The sequence below is a fragment of the Aedes aegypti genome, chromosome 1 (genome assembly GCF_002204515.2).
Source record: "Aedes aegypti strain LVP_AGWG chromosome 1, AaegL5.0 Primary Assembly, whole genome shotgun sequence".
Classification (NCBI taxonomy): Eukaryota; Metazoa; Arthropoda; class Insecta; order Diptera; family Culicidae; genus Aedes; species Aedes aegypti.
Window position 1 is genome coordinate 114,896,590 of NC_035107.1, and position 17,797 is coordinate 114,914,386.

General features: G+C 40.1%; 1 protein-coding gene across 9 annotated transcripts in view; it reads left to right on the forward strand.

Annotated features, from left to right (window-relative positions):
* Positions 1-17,797, forward strand: part of LOC5569251 (disintegrin and metalloproteinase domain-containing protein 12) — a 1,070,169-nt gene that overhangs the window by 48,488 nt on the left and 1,003,884 nt on the right. The gene's annotated exons all lie outside the window — the stretch shown is intronic.

Here is a 17,797-nt window from a genome sequence, read left to right on the forward strand (position 1 = left end):
TTTGATATTATCATCAGATCTTTTATCTCTTATGTCAATCAAAACAATATCTCGATTTGCTGGTCAGAATTTCGCTTTTGCTCGGGGATAAGTGCAAATAGATAAATAAATAAAAAAAAAAATAAATAAATAAATAAATAACTTTCATTCATGGTACACCCCAACCTCTATTTACGACCGTTATCGGGGGGTCGTAAAAAAAATCGGTCGTAAAAAAATCAGGGTTATAATTATGTTTTTGAATAATGCAACGTCTAGATGCGTAAATACTGATTCGAGATATTCGGCAAAGTTGAAGCATGGGTTGAAAACTTTCAAAAATGGCCGTTCAAGTTTTCATATTTTGGTAATAGATGGCAGCACTGCTCGATTGTTATCAAAAGAGCCAATTTTATGGGGGTGTGATATGCAAATACCAAAAAAAATAGAGATAACTATACCGAATGTTCACCAAAGTTGAAGGAAGTGTTGCGTGCCAAATCACAAATCGGCCGAATCACAAATGTTCATGTGGCTGGCAACACTGTTCAAGAAGAATAAAGTGAAGATCAAAACCATCAAACTTGAGCGGAACAGAAAAATATAATGCTTAGCAACATAGCAATACTATTCACCTGTAATCCAGCTTTTCATGAAGGATTCAATATTTTTTTCGTAGCTGGCAACACTGCTTAAGTGAAATTGCGCCACCAGACAGTACAAGTGTGCATGCAACTATTGTTTTGCGGATATCTCAGGATCCTGACCACTTAGAAAGATGGCGCCTTCGACAAAGTTGTTCAGTAGCTCAAGGACTATCATTATAAAAGCTATGAGATTCAAAATTTTGCCGCTAGGCAGCACTAGTGAGCATAGAATTTTTGTTTTGCGGATAGTTCAGGATTCTGGCCACTTAGAAAGATTGCGTCTTGGGCAAAGTTGTTCAGTAGCTCAAGGACTATCATTATAAAATGCTATGATATTCAAAATTTTGCCACCAGGCGGCGCTAGTGTGCATAGAATTTTTGTTTTGCGGTTATCTTAGGATCCTGGCCACTTAAAAAGATGGCGTCATTATAAAAGCCAAGAGATTCGAGATTTTGCCACCAGGCGGCGATAGTTAGAACAAAAATTATGTGCTCACTAGCGCCACCTGGTGGCGGAATTGCAAATCTCATAGCTTTTATAATGATAGTCCTCGAGCTACTGAACAACTCTGCCAAAGGCGCCATCTTTTTAAGTGGCCAGGATCCTGAGATATCCGCATACAAAAGTTTTATGCACACTAGCGCCGCTTGGTGGCAAAATTTTGAACTTCATAGCATTTATAATGATAGTCTTTGAGCTACTGAACAACTTTGCCGAAGATGCCATCTTTCTAAGTGGTCAGGATCCTGAGCTATCCGCAAAACAAATAATCTATGCTCACTAGCACCGCCTGATGGCAAAATTTTGAATCTCATAGCTTTTATAATGATAGTCCTTGAGCTACTGAACAACTTTGCCGAAGACGCCATCTTTCTAAGTGGCCAGGATCCTAAGATAACCGCAAAACAAAAGTTTCATGCTCACTAGCGCCACCTGGTGGCAAAATTTTGAATCTCATAGCGTTTATAATGATAGTCCTTGAGCTATTAAACAACTTTGCCGAAGACGCCATCTTTCTAAGTGGTCAGGATCCTAAAATAACCGTAAAACAAAAGTTTCATGCTCACTAGCGCCACCTGGTGGCGAAATTTTGAACCTCATAACGTTTATAATGTTGGTCCTTGAGCTACTGAACAACTTTGTCGATGACGCCATCTTTCTAAGTGGTCAGGATCCTAAGATAACCACAAAACAATACTTTCCTGGTCCTGAATCCAACCAAGGATTTTTCTCTCATCGAACGTGGCTTATTCGAAGTGTTTACTGGTGAAGTCTGCCCGTGATGATACCCCTCGCGACACTTGTCTAGTTACCGGTAGAGTTCGCTTTTCCATACACAAATTTTCTGATTCGCACGACTTCACAGTCGTGAGGCATCTTGTTTCCCTAGGTCAGCCAACTCGTTTCCCGCCCAATAGCTTTGGGAAAATCTTTAACCCTTCCCTGAAGGGTCTCAAAAGGTCGGGCAACCTCCAAAAACGATTAGTGGTCTCCAATCGGAGTGGCGCTTAAGCCACTTTAACTTACATCCGGGAAACTCGTAAGGCTGCCGGGTTACATTTGCTAGCAAAACCTTGTTTGCTTATGATGAAACCCGTCATCAATATCATACTTTACAAAGCAAAGAATGAGCCGGACGATGACCTGTCCAAAGTAGTGGATCACCACGACTGCATAAAGCGAGTACCGGTAATGATTTCTTAAAATAAAGTAGTGAAGTACTAGAAGGGAAGAGCAAGCTGCTAACATAACGACCTGCCCAAGAGTACTTGAGTAGAATCTTCAAAATCGACAAAATTTTTCAAAAATGATCAAGCTATGTACAATCTCTATTGAGTGACAATGAGGAGAAGTCCCCTAAAACACCAATTACGGGTAGACGCAATTTTTTTGATTAAATAGGACGTGAAGTGATTCGTTCTATGACGAATCCCTTGTAAATATCTCTTTGTAAATAGTTGAATAGGTTAGTTAGTTAGAAATAAGTCCTACACTTCGTCCTGAATTATAACTAGATTAGTACTTAGATTAGGTTAGTATTGAAAAATTGAAATTACTCACGATTTTCCATGAATTTTTTCCATTTTTGTTTCCCTTTTCGAATTAATTCTTAGTTTCCTACGTATTTTTTTCTTTTCGTCTGTCCTTCGATTTAATAAGTACCTAAAAGTCGAAAGGTGGCATTAATAATTTGCAAAGTAAAGTGAATTTTGAAAATTAGAACAATAATTTACCTTTTTTTCCTTTAGTTGGTAGGCTCCTCGAATAGTTGAACTCGTTTTCGAATTTAAATATCCTGTTCCTGGCATTGTCGATAATCTCCTTTGCAGCTCACACGATCCAGTCCAATAGCAGTCCTTCTTTACCGATCCATACAGTTTAATAGTTTATTTTTAGTCCTATCCGTCCATCCTTCCACCTCCATCTTTGTTTTCCTTTCCGTCCATCAAAGCAGTTTTCCTTTTCGTACAACTCGATGACATTCCGGAGCCGGTTTGGGGTCATGCTCATTCCGCTCCTGGGCAATACACGTCCAATGGCATTCCAATCCCCGCCAGATACTTTCCGTCACAGCAGTTCTTGTTGGAATCCTCAGCAACACCTCCCAGTCAGCGACTGCACCGCCCGTAGGTTGCGGCAGCTGCGAACAAAACAAAAACACACAAAAAGCTCCCTTCAAACTCAACACCATCAATCGAACGACTAATTTTCACTTCCCTCTGGTTCTGGCACAGCACTAAAACACCGTTCCAAGTAGTTTTCACTATTTTTCCGACCGTTTTCACTACTTTTATCACGATCCGATTCCGCGACGTGTTTAGTTTTCCGCGACGAACTGTCAAACTTTGTTTTGGTTCTCGCATAGGGTTCATGATGTTGGCAAGAGTGAGTGACTATGAATGAATGAAATGGATGGGTGTATGAATGTTTCGCGTATGCAAGGGGTGTTCGAATGGAAAATTTTGTGTTGTGTTTGAAGAACAATTTCGTTATCGGTGTTCACACTGACGGTCAGAAATGTTCAGATATTTACGTTCTTTGAGTTTCGGCTGCATGGATAGAAGTTTCCGGATTATTTTCTGGGTAATTATCTGTGAGTCGAAGCAGACCCCCACATTTAAGATGGAGACTATCAGATCCGCTATTCTCGGGAAGATCCTGAGGTTGGATTTCGATATTCTTCGTCAGTTTATTTTTCACTACGGTGATAGTTTACCGAGAATTCTCACCCGTTGGTTAGTTGATATACTGAGGTTGGTGCAGATTTCTTTTTAAATACATTTTTTGTTTGTGTTGTAGTTCTTTTTTTCTATTTATCACTATAATTTGGAATTTATTTTCGATGATTATTATATGTAAGGATGTCCGCAAGGTGGAGTACTTTCGCCACTTTTATGGTCTTTGGTTGTAGACGACCTTCTCAGAAGCTTAGAAGCTAAAGGTTTCGAGGTTGTAGGCTTTGCGGATGATATAGTCATCGTAGTAAGAGGAAAGTTTGACAACATAATATCGGAAAGAATGCAGCAGGCCCTAAAGTATACCCAATCATGGTGTATAAAGGAGGGTCTAAGCATTAACCCGTCAAAAATCGTGATTGTCCCATTCACTAAAAAGAGGAAAGTCAACTTAAAATCTTTTAAGATTGGAGAAGTTGAAATTCAAGTTAGCAGTCAGGTAAAATAATTGGGAGTAATCTTAGATGCCAAGCTTAGCTGGAATGCGCATCTTGACTCTACGATTAATAAAGCGATCAACGCATTATGGTTATGCTCCAAAACTACCGGGAGGAAGTGGGGCTTGAGGCCAAAAATGATTATGTGGATTTACACATCTATTATACGACCAAAAATTACTTACGCTTCATTAGCGTGGTGGCCTAAAACCAGGGAGGCTACTGCAGGAATGAAACTAGCTAAGCTTCAAAGACTTGCGTGCATTGCTATAACGGGAGCAATGCGCAGCACTCCATCGAAAGCGTTAGATGCTATTCTCAATCTGCTGCCTTTGCACGAATATGTGCAATTAGAAGCGGAAAGAAGTGCTCTAAGGCTTAAGAGGTCTAAAAATGTTTTGCCAGGTGATCTTATTTGCCACTTGAGCATTTTGCAACACTTTAAAAGAGGACCGGTGATGAGTATGAACGGAGACTGGATGAGACCTGAGGACAACTATGATTTTCTCTACAAGGTAAGCGAAATGACGCGTACAAGTTGGGATGTCGGAGGTCCCACGGTTCGTGAAGGCTCAATCATATTCTTTACTGACGGCTCAAAAATTGGAACAAATACAGGGGCTGGGATCTTTGGACCCGGAGTAAATATTTCAGTTGCAATGGGACATTGGCCAACAGTGTTTCAAGCTGAGATTTTTGCAATACTTGAATGTGTGAATGTCTGTCTGAAAAGAAAATACAGATATGCAAATATATGTATTTTCTCTGATAGTCAAGCAGCTCTAAACGCATTAAGTGCATATAAATGTACATCAAAACTCGTCTGGGAATGTATTCTCTCGTTGCGACAGTTGTGTGAATCAAACTCGGTAAATTTGTACTGGGTTCCAGGACACTGTGGCATTGAAGGGAATGAAAAGGCAGATGATCTTCACAGTACCAAAAAATAATGTGATTTACGTCTTTTGGGATGCACATAAAAGAAGCGAGCCGAATGACGTAAATTTGTGTCAAATTTCAAATACGTTAGTGTCTGATTCGGGAAATGTCGACCTCAGTTCCATCGTTTTCGTGTCCTTTAACATGTAAAATTACATTTTTTGTTCAATACATCTTCAAGGACACGTTTTTGTGTCGTTCCATCACTTACATCATGTGTCATTCAGTCATAACCAGAATTACGTCCAGAGTAATTTTCATTATTTTTAAGAGTGTTGCAAAACGGGGCTCAAATTCACAGTTTGTTGGCCCGGAACCATTCTGTGGTATACCAAACTGTGCAGTAAAAATGGAACTTAAGTGCTGGGAAGAACAAAAGGTGATGACCAACTGGATGGATGTCAAAAAGTGTACCCAGTCTAAATGATTTATAACTCCAAACGCAAATAAAACAAAAAAGATTTTAGAGCTCAACAAGAGGGCTCTTTGTACATACACTGGCCTAGTAACTGGGCACTGTCCGAGCAAATATCATTTGAAGAACATTGGCCAGGTTCAGAATGATATTTGTCGCTTTTGTAATATTGAAAGTGAAACCTCGGAACATCTGCTTTGCAGTTGTGGTGCATTATACAGGCGCAGATCAAAGTTTCTCGATAGCGGCTGTTAACAGCCCAGTGAGATCTGGTCTGCTGATCCGAGAAAGGTGATTGGTTTCATAAACCATATCATACCTGATTGGGAACGTGTCATGGTAAGCAGCTGATCGTCTAATCAATGGTGTTCGGCTAGCGTGACATGTACAGTAAACTGGGACATACTACAATAGTTCTAAATATTGGACGCAGTAGTTTCAACCCCCAACAAAAAAAATATGTAAGAATGCGTTGCCAACAATCTGAATGACAGTTTATTTTTTCACGTTTATTTGCCTGATAAAGATCAAAACTCCATAGCCAGTCATTTTTGTACATAGACATTTTATTGCTGTAAATATTTTTTTCTTCTTTTTTGCTTTGTATATAGATAGTTTTTAAGGTTCGATTGATTCATTATTTACTTATTAATTCCTGCTGGAGACCGGAGTTGAAAAAACGTTGATGGTCAGTAGCAGACGTGATTGGTTGGATCATGCGCTGTAAATTGAGGGAGAGTCTTTCAAGACGATGAAACCATATGACCCCAGGATTTAAAAGTAAATACAAAACCAATCGAATGACCTTCGAAAATTTGATTGATCTTCGAAATCCAGTTTTCGATTCTCAATCAAATTTTCGAAAATTTAGTAAGGAATGATGTAGCAGTACCATGAATTTGTAATTATAATTTGTAAATAAATAGCATTAGTAGCAAATGTAATGAACTTCACCATTGAACTACCCCTTGAAATCGATCGCTCAGATTGAGTGAATATTAGCATATGAACTCAATGAACTCACTGAGCTCACTTGCTCCACACCGCAGTCCATAAACTAAATGAGTTCCAACTAGCCTTCTGGCGCCAAACCTCAGCAGCCATACGAACTTTGTTGAAGCGACCATGTGACGATCCTCGGACATCGACCTGTCGAGATCGTATTGAAGAATCGTTGACCCGGCCTTCCCTATTCATAATCTTCGGGAGGGCAGCGATTTGGAGGATCTATCTTGGGGAAAGGGGATGCTTTCACCCGACGAGTTAGAACGTTGGTGTGCGTGAAAGCGAAGTCTTGACCTTCGCGAAATTAACTTCGTTAGTTTCGCGTAATATCCGGTGACGAAGACCTTCACATCTCGCGCCTTATCTGAGGACCCTCAGACTTAGCTCGTTCACTTCGTTCAGGTTCGCGGAAGAGGCGAGAACGGTCCAACTTTGGTTACCGCGCCGTGGTGTGTCCTTGAAGGTGAACTAAATAAGAGTGTGAAAGTGCTTCGAAGTTTAATAATTTAGATTTCTTTCGTTTCCCTCGACCAGTTAGTAGTTAGAAGAAAGTGCGTAGTGCGTTTCTTGCGGTTTTGTGCTAGTGTAGACTTGCGGATTAAGCGGTAAGATTTTTGTGCAGGATGGTTTAGCGCCAGTGTTCAATACCAGCCATCAACCTTTTTTAAATAGATTTGTGGCACGTTGCGAGCCCGTCACACCACCCCCATTTTGATAGCGACCGTTTTCGACCCCGCTTTCCTGCTGCGAAGGAAGTCCCGGCGGTACACGTGGCCGGAGAGGGCAGCGTACGTTACTCCCGCGCCCTTGGCAGGGCGCCAAGCAACAAGGCCGGTTCTACCGGCGAGGTTCTCAGCTCCGACGACGTTACGTCCGAGTGAGAAACAGCGAAGGAAAAAAGTTCCCCGACCGGATTCGATCCGGTGACCACCAGCGTGAGAGGCGAGGACCGTATCCACTAGACCACCGTCAGTGTCGATCGTTGGTGAGACGGCCGTACCCCGTCGTTGAAGACCACAAATCTGCGTGGGAAGCGCCGTTGAGAACGGCAGGCAAGACGATCATCGAGCGAGCGAACTAGCGAGAACATCAAGAGTCGAGCACCGGAGAGGAGACCGCGTGTAGTACACGTGGTGCTAATAGTCAAGCCAGCAAACCGCAAATGCCCCCACGACAGTAGACAGCGTCCAAATCGTAAGTAGCATGCATGCTTTTTGATTCCCATGCGCATGGTGAGATTTGCCCCTAGCCTTAGCCAAATCAGCTAGTGTGGCCGCTGCAAATAGCCGTACCGTTTAGCCGCGCGTGAGCGCCGGTAGCAGGCTTTGAGTTTTGATTTTGAGTCGAATGAATACCGCACCGCACAAGAGTACCGCACGAGTAGGAGATTTATAGTTAGCTAGCGTAGGAGGGAATGAATTAGAATGAATTAGATAGATAGGCCTATGAAAATTGTCGATAAAGAAGAATTGTAAATACAAATGTTGAAATGAAAGTTGAATTGAGTTAAATAAATGGGAGTCTGGGTTACAGTACAGAACAACAATCTTTGAACAGCAATTCGCATGAGAGAAATTTGAGGCGGTAGATGTAGGAGTACATTTCACACTTCGGTCGTTTTTTTTTGTAGTTTCTTTTGAGTATTTTCTGGGAAGGTTGGTCCTGAATCCAACCAAGGATTTTTCTCTCATCGAACGTGGCTTGTTCGAAGTGTTTACTGGTGAAGTCTGCCCGTGATGATACCCCTCGCGACACTTGTCTAGCTACCGGCAGAGTTCGCTTTTCCATACACAAATTTTCTGATTCGCACGACTTCACAGTCGTGAGGCATCTTGTTTCCCTAGGTCAGCCAACTCGTTTCCCGCCCAATAGCTTTGGGAAAATCTTTAACCCTTCCCTGAAGGGTCTCAAAAGGTCGGGCAACCTCCAAAAACGGTTAGTGGTCTCCAATCGGAGTGGCGCTTAAGCCACTTTAACTTACATCCGGGAAACTCGTAAGGCTGCCGGGTTACAATGCTCACTAGCGCCGCCTGGTGGCAAAATGTGAACCTCATAGCGTTTATAATGTTGGTCCTTGAGCTACTGAACAACTTGCTCACTTGCGCCGCCTGGTGGCAAAATTTTGAATCTCATAACTTTTATAATGATAGCGCTTGAGCTACTGAACAACTTTGCCGAAGACGCAATATTTCAAGTGGCCAGGATCCTAAGATAACCGCAAAACAAAAATTCTATGCTTACTAGCGCCGCCTGGTGGCAAAATTTCGAATCTCATAACTTTTATAATGATAGTCCTTGAGCTACTGAACAACTTTGCCGAAGACGCCATCTTTCTAAGTGGCCAGGATCCTAAGATAACCGCAAAACAAAAGTTTCATGCTCACTAGCGCCACCTGGTGGTAAAATTTTGAATCTCATAGCGTTTATAATGATAGTCCTTGAGCTACTGAACAACTTTGTCGAAGACGCCATCTTTCTAAGTGGTCAGGATCCTAAGACAACCGCAAAACAAAAGTTTCATGCTCACTAGCGCCACCTGGTGGCAAAATTTTGAATCTCATAGCGTTTATAATGATAGTCCTTGAGCTACTGAACAACTTTGTCGAAGACGCCATCTTTCTAAGTGGTCAGGATCCTAAGACAACCGCAAAACAAAAGTTTCATGCTCACTAGCGCCACCTGGTGGCAAAATTTTGAATCTCAGAGCGTTTATAATGATAGTCTTTGAGCTACTGAACAACTTTGCCGAAGACGCCATCTTTCTAAGTGGCCAGGATCCTAAGATAACCGCAAAACAAAAGTTTCATGCTCACTAGCGCCACCTGGTGGCAAAATTTTGAATCTCATAGCGTTTATAATGATAGTCCTTGAGCTACTGAACAACTTTGCCGAAGACGCCATCTTTCTAAGTGGCGAGGATCCTAAGATAACCGCAAAACAAAAGTTTCATGCTCACTAGCGCCACCTGGTGGCAAAATTTTGAATCTCATAGCGTTTATAATGATAGTCCTTGAGCTACTGAACAACTTTGTCGAAGACGCCATCTTTCTAAGTGGTCAGGATCCTAAGACAACCGCAAAACAAAAGTTTCATGCTCACTAGCGCCACCTGGTGGCAAAATTTTGAATCTCAGAGCGTTTATAATGATAGTCCTTGAGCTACTGAACAACTTTGCCGAAGACGCCATCTTTCTAAGTGGCCAGGATCCTAAGATAACCGCAAAACAAAAGTTTCATGCTCACTAGCGCCACCTGGTGGCAAAATTTTGAATCTCATAGCGTTTATAATGATAGTCCTTGAGCTACTGAACAACTTTGCCGAAGACGCCATCTTTCTAAGTGGCGAGGATCCTAAGACAACCGCAAAACAAAAGTTTCATGCTCACTAGCGCCACCTGGTGGCAAAATTTTGAATCTCATAGCGTTTATAATGATAGTCCTTGAGCTACTGAACAACTTTGCCGAAGACGCCATCTTTCTAAGTGGCCAGGATCCTAAGATAACCGCAAAACAAAATTTCTATGCTCACTAACGCCACCTAGTGGCAAAATTCCGCAATTCAATGACCACCATAGGTTAGCCCTTGAACTACTGAACAATTTTGCTGAACATCATGATCCTCTATTTTGAATACTTTTTAAGATAATGATCATTTATAAAAACGGTCGTTAATCTGAATTTCAGTCGTAAAAAAAGTGGTCGGAAAAAGAACCGTCGGTAAAAAAACGGTCGTAAAAAGAGGTTGGAGTGTACAATGATTCTGAAGCATTTTCTCAAAGTACAAGAATATATTAAGGGTGGCTATTAATTTGTTTTAAACGATACAGGACTTTAAACTTTCTGAGTTTAGGTTGAACAGTCCTTACATTATTGGTACAATGCTCATACAATTATTGGTTAGTTTGATTTGAGCTCCATATAGATTTGAGTAAAAATGCGGACAGTGTATGTGTCCGTTTAAATTATTGGAATTTTTCGTCAACATATTGCTAAAGTTGCCCTCAACTTAATGAACTCAAAAGCTGAGCTCAGGCATTTAAACATAACGAACATCCCGAAAAAGAGCAAAGAAAATAAGCATTACGGCAAAATAAACCGTAACAAGTTTACGTTTATGGTGATTAAGACATTATGTGATGATAAAACGGGAGGGACACGCCATACAGCTGGAGGTACCAGTAATGAACCGAAATATGCGACCATCCACGAACCTTTTTGTTCGGTGGCATCCTTTGGTAGAGGTGGCAACAGTGTAAATCGTTTATTATTCACCAAATGGCTCCCTTAAAGGCGCAATAGGTGCAGCTGTAAGAAAATTTATGTTAAACAACTTCGCTGTCGGACCCGAGCCATGGTGCAGGTGCAAAAGGTTGAATTGCTTCAAAGAATACAAATACGGAAAAATGGTTGAACGTTATTTCGTTCAACCCACGTTTGTTTTGTTGAGTATTGATAACATGAACAAATACAAGAGCTAACAAATATAATTAAGGAATATATTTTTGTTTTGAAAACTTGGCGAAGTTGCCATTCATTCTATACTGATTCTTTGATTGCATCATTTGAGCTCCGAAGAATGCACATTTTACCCCGAAACAGGACTGGGGGTTGGTGGCCACGGAATTATGTTTATTGCCTCAACTCCAGCCATATACTCCGAATATTAGGACCGTAATGGGACCGGGTGCTGGGAAAGTAATGATAAAAAATTCAACCGGTTCCATAATAATAAATGCAGATTAGTGGGAAACTGTGTGAGCTGCTGCTTTGAAGTTGCATCTTTTTCCAGCAGGGTCGAAAAATATGTAGTCTGTTCAATATTAATTAAATTCAAGCTAACAATACTTGTCCTAAATTGTTGAACGAATTAAGCTTATTTTAATTAATTACAAGTGCTACTGGAATCCTGGTGTGAAAACAATTCCCGTTGGGAAGGTAAAGGCGCGAAAGTGTAATTACATTGAAAATAGTTTACCGAAAACTCGCTGGTTTTCCATTCAGCTAAAATTCCAGCTACAGCATCATAAAGTTACTCTCGTTGAATTTCATCTTCTCGGCTGATGGCACACGAAACGGACACACCCCACAATTGGTTGTTATTACAGGAATTATTCTTTCACTAGACTGTCACCGGCAGAAAAACGATGTGACGTCTGCTGTTGTTGTCGTTCGGCACAAAGCTATCCACGTGACAAAGTGACTCGTCAAATTCAATAATGATTTACCCGGAATCATTTCCAACGCAATATCATCCTCCCTCACCCGATTGGAAATGGATAACAGAATAATGACGCATTAATATTAAAAGTTGTTATTTATTTCAAAGTTTGTTATATGAGTTTATTTGGCAAAAGATTGTTCTTAGAAAATTTTAATATTATAGCTTAGTTACAACATGGTTGGGCATAATTATAAAAAATGCTTGTCATATAAGGTAAAGTCACCAATTATGGCTAAACTACGAATTATAGCTATTTGTGAGAACAAAAAGAGATTTTTTCATTGTTTCGCTAAAATATAACAGCTTATATGCACAGGAACGATACAAATATTTAATTCTAAACTTAGTGTTCTTATAAGCACTTCTACAGTTATTAACTGAGAGCTTTCTTTGCCATTTTGGCATTCGTTTATTTCGTGGCAAGTACGATAATACTCTATGCCCAGGGAAGTCAAGGAAATTTCCATTACGAAAAGTTTCTGGACCGATCTGGATTCAAACCCAGACACCTTCAACATGGCTTTGCTTTGTTGCCACGGACTGTAACCACTCGGCTAAGGAAGGCCCCATTAAAGACATATATTTTGTTATATATACATGCAATAATTTATAGCACACTCTTTTATAAAATAAGTCATAAAATAATATCTCAAGTTGCTAAAACTGTGTTGTTCCTTTCGGATCGGGAACACACCGGAGAGATTCCCAGCAATCACAGAAATATGACACATAATTTCAAATTGACACCTACGTCCTTGATGGCATTCATGTGAACAGACACAGATGATTGCGTTGTGCAACCTACTCAAATATGTCAGCAGTCAGCACTTTTTTTCCGGCTCGGTATATCAAAGGACTTCCGAACAGCCCCGAAAAATCCGACAATGTGCGACGAAACGGAATCGGTGAAAAAGTGCCATTTCCACCCACATCGTCGAATTCAATCGACAGAAACGCTGAGGGAGGATTTTTCTTTTGCAAGTTTTGTGCTAGGAAAGAACAACTCCGAGCAAACCAACGGTGGTAAGTATCTATTCGTTGATGAACAGCCTCGTTTCCCATCAAGTAGATTAGCTAGATGAACTAGTTTATTGATATTCCATTGCACTTGAATACCGTAGAGTTGTCTTCACTTTCCGTAAATTAACATGATATGAGATATGATAAGAGTTTAATTCACGACACAGAAGACGTTTTTTTCTGTTGAGGTCGGAATATGCATGCATCTATGACAAAAGGTCAATAGCCAAATGGTCGAAAATCAAAAGATCGAAAGCAAAGAAGGTCGAACGACAAAAGGTCGAAAGGCAAAGGTCGAGATACACCACCTTACTAGAGATGAATTGGAAGCATACCTTTTAGTTTTCTCATGCAGTCGTCGAGTTCGATATCTTTGTGATGAAAGCTTTTAAAACAACAACGATGACGTGAGATTCTTCACATGCCTTGTCTCCAGCATTCGCCCACATCAAATGATAGAATTCGTTCATACCTGGGTCACTGGAAACTTAAACATATTTTCCAAAAAGTGTGATAAGCGGCTCTGTTTTGCTCAAAACCTATGAGCTAGTGTTGGTAAAGGTTGTCTCTAGCCGAAGGAACAAAATTCATCCTAAATAAACTTTTAGAGACCTCCGTATCTCCTTTTTATTAAACTTTAACAAAAAATAAAGGCATATCAAACTTATAACAAGCAAATGCCCTCAAAACTATGACCTTGGAAAACACGTTCTTCAAGAACTGCTCCATCCTCTGATACCAAACAAACTAAAATGTTCAACAATAAAGTGTGATTTTCGAAGGTGGAAATTTTATCACCAAAGTATACGACAATCAGACCCTATTTTTAACTTTAAGCGGACAAAACCTTTAAACTTCTTTGCTTCATTACATTATTTAGAACAGTAAGAAAAATATGATAAAAATTGTCCTTGATAGCGAAGTTATGTCAAAATATACCACAGTAGCCATTAATTACATTCACTCACATAAAAACAATGAAAATAACGCTTGTGGATGCTATGTTCACGTTCAATCAATCTTCACATTTTTTTTTATGGGCCATACTGTACATCCGTATCGTATGTAGTATCGTTTAAGTATTTTCAATCGCTTAGGCTGCGACACAGCAGTGTCTACGAATCAAGGCGGGTCCAGCTCCTCCTAAGGTGATACATTATGCTCACTTTGTTGTGAAAGCCAGGAAGGGTAGGTGAGGAAGGGCTGGCCGTTTTTTTTTACAAACATCTGAGACAGGTAGTCGGACAATTGACTACTGATTGGTTGGAGAAACAGTGTTATCAAGAATTATTCTAATATGGTCGCACCTGCTCCATGTGTGCTCTATACTTCTTTCGTCCACACTTATGGCAGTACGGTTTGTTTTAGTTTAAGCATCTTGCGGGCCAGGCAGTAATGACTTCTGATTGGTTGGAGAAAAAATGATGTCAGAAATTATTCTAATGCAGCCGCATCTGCAGTGTTTCTTTGTTGTACAAAAAACATTGTTTGCATTGATTGCACTCGCCATATACGTCAAAATCGTATAACATGATTTAGAAAATCGTTCATATCATAGGGTAAATACCATTGCTCACCAAGTTTTTGTAGCCTATCTTACGCAATTTTTCTTCAGCTTTCTGATGGTGGTCTCAGAACTCAAAACTAGCGGTGCGCTAATGGTGAAAAAACGATTTTCTAACAAAATTCAAAATGGCCGCCAAAATTTTTTCAAGTTTAAATGAAAGCTATATCATTTTTCTAAACAATGCCACTAAGTTTGCTATGTGTTCCAAGCGAAATATGAGACATATCACGTGAGGAAATACCCAAGATTTATCAAAAAATGGGCTTTTTCGCAAACTGTTAAGCTAGCTGGCGTATGAGGGGTCCACCAATTTGAGAAAACAGAAAGGACCACCCTTAAGTTTTATCGAAAACTAGCGATCAGTGACATAAAATTGGATTTCTAACGATGGGTGCCGATGGCGGCTTGGTTTCAGCAAGAATTACTTCACTACAAATATCATAAGAATAGATTGAGATTTGGGAAAAATATGGCCACAGATAACAGAAGTTCGATTGTAAAACTGTGTAAGACAATGATTGGTCATTTTGAGAGGCAACACAAGTAGCAACATCGTGGTGGCGCTGTCATCGCTAAGTTTCCATGACGATGGCAGTGGTGAATATGAAATGTTTCAAGATACTGATATTCACCTTTTATTGACGCAATTCGCTGTGTGGCGGCGCAAGTGATTGCAAGGAGCTTCAATTTGAATATTTACACAGGTTTTTAGAAAACTTTTGTTCTAGCCTAAACATCTGTTATCTGTGTTATAATTATTTGTTGTTTGTTTTGGCCCCACCGGTGGAGCAAAAGTTCGTTTAAGACAATCAGCGAAATTATAGCATATATGTTGTAGGTTCACTGTATGGTATTTATTTCTTTTCAACTGCTTTTGTTTTTATTAAAATTGTGATTATATCACTAAGGTCGAACTTTTGCCCTACCTTACTCTGATTGGATATTGAAACCTGTACTCCCAACCCCTCTCAGAGAGTCGGAAGTGAAACTTTGACCATGCATATCTCTGTCATTTTCGAAGCGAAGTTTTTCGGCGATGGAACCGGACACTATTTAAGATTTAGGTTCTTGAAATAGATGCGTCTACCCAAAATTATTAAGCAAAAGGCACCTCCTAGTTTTTTGAAAAACGCATTTTATTCACAAACTCAACGATAAAACAAAATTTAAAGCGATGACATATAGTACATAGCGTTTTTTTTTGTGAAATACATGGTTTATTTTGACTTTTCGGCTTCAAGAGGTTTAAATTTTACATTGATCTTGAACCTGAATTGAACTGATACATTAATATTTTCATCTTTTTTTTAAACTTTGCAAAAATTCTAGTATAAATCTAATTGGAAAGGTAAATCTTGATTTTAGTCTGCTTTAAAATCCATGTATTCTATCCGAGATCATTAGATTGGATTGAATACGTCATCTTGGCAATATAATACGAAAAAATGTAATTTATAGATGAAAGTGACATTTGGTATCTTAAAAAGTTGATCAATCGGTTTTTGATGATTTTTAGGTTTTGATCTACCTTTGTATGAAAGTGCGCGACTATAATCGGTTTACAAATATTATCGATACAAGCATTGTTAAGTTTTTTAAATGCTTTACGACTTTTTCTCTCACGAGAAGGGACCCTCCTCAAGTCTGATGGCTATTTACGCCCATGGTGAAGAGCAAATTATGACCGAACACGGCTTTCCGGCGAAGCTGATTAGACTGATACGTGCAACGCTTGATGGATCGAAATCAAAAGTGTGGGTGGTGGACGAGATTTCATCATCGTTCGTAACCTTAGATGGATTGATACAGGGTGACGCTCTTTCTAACTTGCTGTTTAACATAGCGCTCGAAGGTGCTATCAGGAAAGCTGGTGCGCAGAGAAGCGGTACCATTATCACACGTTCTCATATGCTCCTTGGCTTTGCGGACGATATCGACAGCATCGAGATTGACCGTCGGCCAGTGGAAGAGGCGTTCGTGCCTTTCAAGAGGTAGACAGCGAGGATCGGGCTCACGATCAACACCGCTAAAACGAAGAACATGATAGTGCTTTTCCATTTCAAAATACCCTAGGTACCCCAACAAATTTGGACCTAAATCTGGAACAATAATGAAATTCTATATGAATGAATCGAAAATATAGCTCTAATGTATTTTTTTTTAATACGCATCAAAACCGACCGAAAATAAAGAATTTTAAAATTTCGATGTCGTGACGGGAATGAATAAGGATTGCATCACAAACCGTAGGTGACTTCCAGATCCTTACCTTATCCCATTAACCCAATATCCTTCCCGTGACAACTGTGGAGATGCAGAAGATTCTTCAGTCTCTTATAACAATGGTTGTCTAAAAGCAAAGGGTTGCTTCTCCGATTGTCGTAACGACGCAGCCGGTGACGTTAGTGACTTTTAAAATTTGAGCTCTTAATATATTCACATTAAGAATGGAAAGCTAATCCCAAGCCCCATTCATTAAATCTTAAACGGTCAGCAATGAGAACTGTTGCCTCGCGAGAATATTGCGAAAAGGAGTATAGGATAGTGCTATGCCGTTTTTGTTCGAAATTTAACTTGAAATTTCGCGAAATTCTATTCCGTTTGTTTTCAATTTTCCGCGGAGATATTTTAACAATTTGGCGAATCGAAATCCGCCGAGTTCCGTGGAATTCCGAGGAATTTCGTTTCGAAGCGTGTTTGACGGAATCATTCTGTATTTCGCATACCCTTAGATATACTACTTAGACATGGTTGAGTCACACACCAGCAGGGTGTATAGCAGGGAAGTTAACATTGATAAAAATCAAATAATCAATAAAGCTCTCCATTTCTGTGCAAAATATTAAATAACCTTGATTTCGTTTTCTTCTTGTTCATTTCAGGTGAGTAAACATCTTTGCAATATCGGCCCATAGCACGTAAGTTATTCTTCCCTCCACTAAATTTCCAAAACTCCATCAGTCGCCGGCCAACTTATTTGCTCACGCTTCCCCGGAAGCAGCAATCTCTCAAATGAAAACGCCCAAATCAGTATCAGTAGAAACCTCAATCAATTTGTCATTCATGTCACAAGGCTCGATTTAAGCCCTCCGGTCTCCGCCACGCCACGCCAACCAGTCAGCAGCAAAATGATTTCCACCTTTGCGTCAGTTACATTACAACAGCGGCGGCTTTCTGGTTTTCTATTTTGTGTCCTCCAGATATGTGTGTACGTAGGTGTGGGAGTGTGAGATTGTGTCTATTCGTTTTGTCGTGATCCGCATTTCGATTGAGAGATCTTCCGGTGTCTGTTTCGGGACAGCACCAAACCAGCTGAAACCACTGTGCTTCA